This window comes from Chelonoidis abingdonii, chromosome 1 (assembly GCF_003597395.2).
Source record: "Chelonoidis abingdonii isolate Lonesome George chromosome 1, CheloAbing_2.0, whole genome shotgun sequence".
In the NCBI taxonomy this organism is placed as follows: domain Eukaryota; kingdom Metazoa; phylum Chordata; order Testudines; family Testudinidae; genus Chelonoidis; species Chelonoidis abingdonii.
This window is the reverse complement of record NC_133769.1, coordinates 369,164,044-369,172,434: the sequence shown is the minus strand read 5'-3', so window position 1 is coordinate 369,172,434 and position 8,391 is coordinate 369,164,044.

The window sequence follows — 8,391 nt, the reverse complement described above, 5'->3', positions numbered from 1 at the left end:
GGTGGTTTTCATACTTTCATCCCCAGAACGGGTGGCACTGTGGTGGTGATACTGGGAGATGGGTTCTAAGGAATTGCTTGTAAGGGACTGGGTGTAGCCAGTGGGGTGCGTTAGACCGAAGTGTTTGTTGGCTGGTTTTGGTTGTCTTAGAGGTAAAAAACCCCAGCCAAGGGCGTGACTGCCCTGTTGAGCAATTGTGCCTGAATTGTCATCTCTCAGTATAGAGCGTGTCCCCTCCAGAACTGCTATCCGTACACACTGCTAAGAAGGACGACTGAATGATCTACAAGGTACCCTTAGTGGCCCTTGAACACTATGTATCATGCAGGTCACTAAATCGAGAGATGATTAGATGCACTTGTGTGTCCCACCACAGCTTTAATAATCTCTAGCAACATTTATAAGTCTAATTGCAGATTTCCAGTGAAAATGTCTACAGGTGCGGGGCTAGGCAGGAGTAAGATCAGATGTTATTGTTCATAAATAAAATAAGTTTTGATTACGTCTGCTTCTCGATATAGAAAACCAGATATTAACACTAGATTCGAATGATCGTGACTTATTCGTTGCTATTTGACCACAGAATATACTCCTGACCAGTGGAGATGTGTACCTGATATTTTGTGGCCACTTGTGCTCTTCCACAGTGGGATCATGGGACGAGTGGGGGAACCCTGATTTCCAGATTCAGGGTGAACCCTAAGTAGCAGGCGTTGAGAATTGAAACTGCATAAGGAGATTTTCTCGCAGTCCTTTAAGCTTCTGTGAGTGCCTTGACCTTCCCTTAACATCTTAACCAGTTAATGAGCCTCACATACACCCGTGAGACTGTGAGTCAGTTAGCATGTAGTCCGATTTTAGAACTGTACAAATTCAAGCATTCTGAGGCCAGCTTCTCCCTTCCATCCACTAGTATAAATCTGGAGTCAAACCAGCAAAGACAATGTCAGATGTACCCAGTGTATCTGAGCTCAGAATACGACACCCATGCATGCACAGAGCATGTATTGCTCCAGAGGGAACCGACATACTCACAAATTTCAGATGAACAGAGAGCAGGAAATGGGGATATTCACCAGACAGGATAGACTGCATGAAGGTTTTCATGCGAGGCATCCCTGGCTTTCAGCTTCCAGGAACACTGTTAATATGGGTTTCCCTCAAAAACGCCGCCAGGGTTGCTGATCATCTGGGAACCAAACATTTCTGTGTGTTCCTTTTAACCCTATAAGTGCTGCTACCAAGCCTCCGCATCCTTAGCTAGTGTAATCGCATAGCTCTATTGCCTCCATGAGCTGCACTGAAATTACGATGAGTTCAGGATCTGGCCTGCATTGCACGAGTGTGCTACCCACTTGTTTACACCACTTAAGGATCTGATCCTTGGAGCTCAACGAACTAGATCAGTTTACACCAGCTGATGTTCTGTCCATTGATATAATTGGTCTAGGCAATTTACACCGGGTTGGTATTGTCTTGGAAGCTGTGTTGCGTAGGGGGTGGCTTCCGGTATCGGGTTGCATAGTCTAATACAAAAAAAACCCAAAGGCCCACATTGAGTATGCCCCCCAAGTTTGTCTTGTCTAGGGCCCAATCAATCCATGGCTATGCGTCAAATGGTACCTCTATTATTGGAGAAGTATCAAAAGGGGCCCGTAAGTGTGGGCGAGAGCTACGTAGCTGACACTCTGACAAGAGTGCAGTATCAGCCTGACTATCTTCATGTACCCCTGGCCAGAACTCCGCAGGATTCTTTGGGCCTGGTTTTCTGTACCCCTAAGATGTCCTCCAACAGGTGACTGTGGGCGAGGCTCAATAGCTTTTTGATGTTTTTTGGCACCAGAAGTTGATGTATCTCCTGCCTCCTGCATTGCCCCAATGGTACAGGATCTTTCTTCACTATAAAATAGGGTCCTGGACCTCGGACCCTTCCCTCCACTGGTATCCCATCTATCTCAAGCACCTCTTCCTACATTATCATATCTTGGTCCTCTGCCTGGTCTGTCCAAAGTCTTTTCCGACCTAACGCACTAAGCCCATGCAGCTCGGCTTCTGCTTGTCCAAAGCTCGATCACCATCATGGCTGGGGCAACCTCTGCGCTCACCTTCCTGTTGGAGTTTCTCTGATGGCTGCTCGTGGTCCATCTTGCCCTGCTAAACGGTTCTTTTGGCCTGATCAAGGATCCGGGTTCTCCAAAAGCCTTCGCGGCCTTCTCTTTCTCTTTTTCCCGGGCCTTTTGGGGTCGAGAAATAGACCTGAGGAAACTCAAAAACGATTGGGGAATTGGCATTCCCCAGATGATCACTCCAACAGGGTCTCCATCCCTCCAGCCTCTTAGAGGAGTAACTTATCAAACCCTGGATAGTCCCTCCCAATAATACAGGATATCTATCTCACTTGGGATTTGTGGGCAATGGCTCATGCCCCATGCATGTATGTCATTGCTATGTGTTTTGGCTTGCCAACAGCTGGCTACTTTTTAACCAGCTAGCTGATATAGGGTGATAGACTCTCGAGTCCACAAGTTGCTGTAGTCTCTTCTTTCATTTATCTTCACTGCTTGGTGTAGTTATGCGTGGCAATGCGACGCCGCAAGGTGGATAAGGGGCCAAGACCTCCCATCCCAAGTTGCATTGCATAGGCTCCTGTGCTGGGAACACTGTGCCTCTATGTATCCACTCACACAATGCATAACATCTAAATTGTTTCTAATTATTCTTCTATCATGTGGGCTAGTGGGTTTAATCCAGGGTCCCCCTCAGGTAATCCTTCTTTCTGGAGTCTCTGCTGGTTTCACGCTCGACAGCCAAAAGCTTCTGAAATAAATGTAGTCAAACTTTACTAATTCGGGTCACGGAGAACTGAAAATGATGCTAAAATTGTTGATTGCTCTAGTCTAGCTGTTGGGCTCCAGACTACAGCAGGAATCTCCTGCAGGTGATGTTAGGGTTTCCATGTTCCGACCGTCAAAAGGATCCTTTGTCCCATTCTTCTTCATGGGAAGGCTGATCTTGTAGCCTGCAACAACATCGATGGTGTGATGGCATGCCCTCAACACGTTCACGATCCAGATGAGTGGAGGACTGTTCATTATTCATCGACAGTATGAGTCTTAAAGCTGTTTTCCTGAATAATGGCAATGTTTGCATCAATTCCAGTTGGTCTGCAGTCCCATATGAAGGAAACCCTATGACAGCATGAAACAACATTTTGAGGTGCATAAACTAGACCAACATCAAATGGTAGCTTTTGTGGCGATTTGAAGGTTGTGCTCTCTCTGCTTGGTCTGCAGACTGGATACACAAGTACTGCTGTTTTCGACTGCGAAACGGATAGTCGTGCAAGAGATTCCCACTGCATTCAAGAAAGATGGTCACACGACGGTCATATGGAGTCTGGGAGAGAAAAGTGTTAGCATCCACCACGTGTGTTGAATGAAGGAAGATTTTTTACACCCTACACATCAAGCTGGGTCTGATGAAGAACTTTGTCAAGGCCATGGACAAACACAAGCGCTTTTCAAGTACTCCATGGGAAAAATTTCCAAGGTTAAGTGAAGCTAGATAAAGGAAGTGTCTTGTTGGTCTCAGATTCGTGAACTTCTTCGAGATGATGCATTTGACCCCATGCACTGCGTCAAGGAAAAGACGCATGGAAGACCTTTCCAGTTAGAGTGCAATAAATTTTCTCGAAACACAACGCAGACACTAAGTTGTTGGGTGGAAAAAACCTCCTCAAGGCATAGAAAGCCTTGGTTGCAACATGTCACTAAAAGATACATTTTTTGCAAAACTCTCATCTAGATTTTTTCCAACCGAAGCTGCAGAGCGTGCGCGAGAGCACGGCGAGCGATTTACCAGGACATTGCAACAAGGAGAAACGCCTATCAGGGCAAATGGAGCGATCAACTGCTTGCAGACTATTGCTGGACAGGACAGAAGAGCTCCCATTTAATGAACAAGAGACAAGCCAAGAGAGCCGAGTAGACACTGAATAGGCTAAACTCATGTAACATAATAGTTATTGCCTTTGTTCATAAATAATTTGTTTATAACCTTTTTGCTGATTTTTAAAGTTTACATACCAAGACAGGTTGAAATATTATCATGTAAAGCAAACCCTAAACACATGAAAAGACCTAGGTTTACAATTTATGATTAAACTCTACTATCTATACAAATTATACACAGGACAGAGACATAAAATGTAAAAACTTAAATATCTTAGAAACAGTAGCCAATCAGTTGTTTTAATTGTCATCTTTGAATTCAGCACATCAAAATACATAATAAATACCACACTTCATCTCTGAAGGAGACAACTTCTCAAAAATTGTAGAACAGTGCTTTCAGCTCCCCTCTTCCTCCACCACCTAGGACTCCCCAGGGATTTGGCTGTCCCACCTTCCAGGGCTGGGGTTGGGTGTTTTGGTGTTGGGTGTTTCGGTAGTTGGGTCAATTCCCTGGTGGTCATGAGCCTTTCTACCAGCGTGATCATCTCGTCATAGGTGGACAGATCGTTCTGGCCTACCCATTTGCAGAGATCTGGTGGCAGTGCCCTCATGTACCAGTCGATGACCAGAACCTCTAGTATCCCTTCTGGACTCTGGGACTCTGTATGCAACCACTTTCGTGCGAGATGGATGAGGTCATACAATTGGGATAGCGGGGTTTTGTCATCCTGGTAACTCCACTAATGATACCGCTGGGGCCGCACTGCGGTCATTACTCCAATTCTGGCCAGGACCTCTGCCTTCAGCTGGGGGTAGTCTGCTGCAGCCTCTTCAGCAGATCATGGTAGGCCTTCTGGGCCTCCCCACACAGGAATGGGGCAAGGATGCGACCACTGATCTTGAGGCCAGGCCTCCTATAGGGCTGTCCTCTCAAAGGCCAGAAGGTATGCCTCTACATCATTCTCCCACGTCATTTTCTGATCCCAATGGCTAGCCCATATGAACCGCGTCCCATCATGGCCACGGTTCAGCTCTGTAAGGGTCTTTACCTGGTTTACCAGTTCCTGCAACATAGCTCGGTTTTCAGCAGCTTGGTCCATCAGCAGGCGATTAGTCTCTTGCTGCAGCCGCACTAGTTCTTGCTGGGTGGCTGCCTGGACACGGGTAGCCTCCTGCTGGGCCGCCATGGCTTGTATCAGTGCCCGCACTACATCATCCATTGTGGTGACAAAAAAAAATTAATCCTCTCTCTTTTTTTGTTTTTTTAAATCACCCTCCTTCTTCCGCCGCGCTGTGGACACCAAAAATCCCATCTCTGACACCAGTTGTGACAAAGTTCCTCCTTTACCTTGGTGGATCCTGCGCTTATTGGCGGATTTGCTCACCTCAGTGATCTTCCCCTTTGGTGGAACCCACAGTCTGGGTCAGCTCCTCGTGTGTCTGATCAGAAGTTGCAAGGTTTGGGGGGAACCCAGGCCAGCCCTTTACTCCGGTTTCCAGCCCAGGGCCCTGTGGATTGCAACTGTCTATAGTGCCTCCTGTAAAAGCTGCATGACAGCTACACCTCCCTGGGCTACTTCCCCATGGCCTCCTCCAAACATCTTCTTTATCCTCACCACAGGACCTTCCTCCTGGTGTCTGATAACACTTGTACTCCTTAGTCCTCCAGTAGCACACCCTCTCACTTCAGTCTTGCGCCTCTGTTCCCAGTCCTCACACGGCACTTCCTCTCCTCTGGGCTCCCTCCCATCTGACTTGGGAGTGAGCCCTTTTTTAACCCAGGCCCTGATTTAGCCTGCCTTATTGGTGCAGGTGATCTAATAGCTGTCTGCCTTTAATTGGTTTCTAGCAGGTTCCTTGTTACTCTAGTGCAGCCCTGCTTTGTTGTCACTCAGGGACAGAAAATACTCATCCAGTGCGGTATATTTGCCCTACTACCAGATCTGTAGACACTGGTTTTGGGTCTGTCACAATATATTGAGTATAGTGTCTTCGTCTACACATTTTGACACTCACAATTTACCCTTTTTCCAGACAATTATAATGTTGAACTAGCAACCCGTGTCCACTAAGATCCTTGGGTCCTATTCTGTTCATCTCAGATCTGCTTACCTTCATCAGGGAGTCGAGTCGCAAGGACTGAGGTCCAGTTATACCTGGTAAGCCTGATATGAGATTTGACATTGGTAATCTGACCTGTGAACTGAATTCTAAAGGAACTTTTTGAAACTACGAAGTCACTATCTCTGCAGTGAATCGCACATCAATGAATGAACTCATTCTGGATATAGAAATATTTTTTCATACTCTCTCACTTGTTTTTACTAATTTTAGTTAGTAATGAGTGTCTGTCTGTATCTCAGAAGTAAATCTGGCATTAGATAAGGCTCAGGGAAATGTTTCTCTGGAGAAAATACTGTGCAGAACTGTAACATGAAAGAAATGTTCCTGTGTCTGTTAGGGGTAATGACTTGCCATGAAGGGAGCTATCCCAACTCCAAGCAATGTCCTTGAACAGCCATGTGTGCAAACAGGGAAAACATATTCAAGTTGTTTCCTGTTAAAGGGGAAAGTTTCCAGCCCAAGGTCCTTTCAGCTGAGTGTGACTTCTCATTTGGAGAGAGTTAACACAGTTCTCCCTCACCTTTGTCTTACAATAAAGAAAATAACATTGATAACAACATTTCCCTACCCCTGAATTCGTACGAGGTGATTTGTACCCGCACCAGCCAAAGTAGATCACTTTAGCAACACCATTACTGCTGAGTATCTAGGAAGACTAGGTGTGTTCATGTAAATACTGTTGCTTCTGAAGTCTTTTCCACTCCCAGTAGCTGTCAGGGGAACTCATTTAGCCTTATGCACCGAACAATATGCAGGATCGTGCCATAGAAGAGACTGGACTCATTGACTTAGGTGGTCGCTTCCAGGCCTATTTGCCCATTTTGCATACCATCTGGAGCTCATTGAGTTTGCTTACCAACTCTGACCCTGCTGTGCATCCTGGATGATGGATTTGCCCCTCCATAGATCAGGAGAAAGCATGACACAGCATTCTCATCTGGAAAGGAATTTTTTCTTGGGGCTCCTTTTAGTGATTCACAGAGGTTTCTGATCCTGGCAATCTCAGAATACTGAGCTGCCAGCTGCCCCATCTCAGCCACTAATCCCAGATAGGAAGGATGGTTCAGGGCTTAAAGTGCTGTCCTGGGACTCAGAAGAACTGGCTTCAGTTCCAGGCTCTTCCACAGACTTCTTCTGTGACCTTGGGAAACTCACTTAATCCTCTGGCCTCAACAATATCTCTTTTAATAGGTCAATTTAAGGTTACATCTGGAACAAGGGATGCAGGCCATCCTTGCCGAATGAGGACCCAATCTTGGGAAGCATGACTCTGAAAAAGATGCAGCTCAGTGGTGTGCTGTGGCTGAAAATCCAGTGTAATCCAGGAAGTATAAGCAGGGAATCTCGAGTAGGAGCAGAGATGATATTTTGCCTGGGTATTGGCACAGCTGGAGCACTGCTGGAATATTGTGTCCGTTTATTGCCTACAGTTGGAGGAAGATGTGGATAAATTGGAGAGGAATCAGAGAACAACACGAGAATGATGAAAGGATTAGAAAACTGCTTGAGAGTGATCCACTGAAGAGCTCAATTTATTTAGTTTAACAGAAAGGGGTTATTGTTAAGGGTGACGTGCCAAAGTCTGTAAGTACCTAATGAGGAAAAACATTTAACAATGGGCTCTTCAGTCTAGCAGAGCATTTATAGCATGATCCAATGGCTGGAAGATGAATCTAGACACATTCAGAAAGGATGTGTTTTTAAGAATGAGGGTAATTAACCATGGAAAGAATTTATCAAGGGCTGGTGTGTTCTCCATCACTGGACACTGTTAAATCAAGGCAGGAGGTTGTTCCAATAGTTCTCCTCTCGGAGTTATTTTCAGGGAGGTTCTTGCCCATGCCTCTACAGCAGTCAGACTAGGTGATCACAGTGGTTCCTTCTTGCGGATCTTGGAATCTTCCCAGTTGTGTTAATAACATTGCCCTACAGCACGGGGTGTTGTACTGATAAATATGTCAAAGATCAAGAGGTCCTCAGACCCTACAATAATCTGGGCCATAGATAAGTGCCTCTCCTACTCCCCAGCCCCGTCCTCCCCCAGTGACCTCCTTGCACGGGTCTGCAATGCTTCAGGGATGCTGCATCCCTTGCTCCTCATTTTCCCCTTAGACCCCCACCCCCTTGTTCCTCCCCTTCTCCTGAGGCCCTTCCCCCTGTTCCTTCTCTTCACCTCAAGCGTGGTCCCCAGCCTGGCCAGAGCTGGATTGTGGTAAGAACTGGCCAGGGAGCCCAGGCCACTGTTGGAAGCCCCAGACTCTCCACCTTTAATTGTGGTGTGTCCTGCTGGGTGGGAAGACGGGCTGGGGGCTGT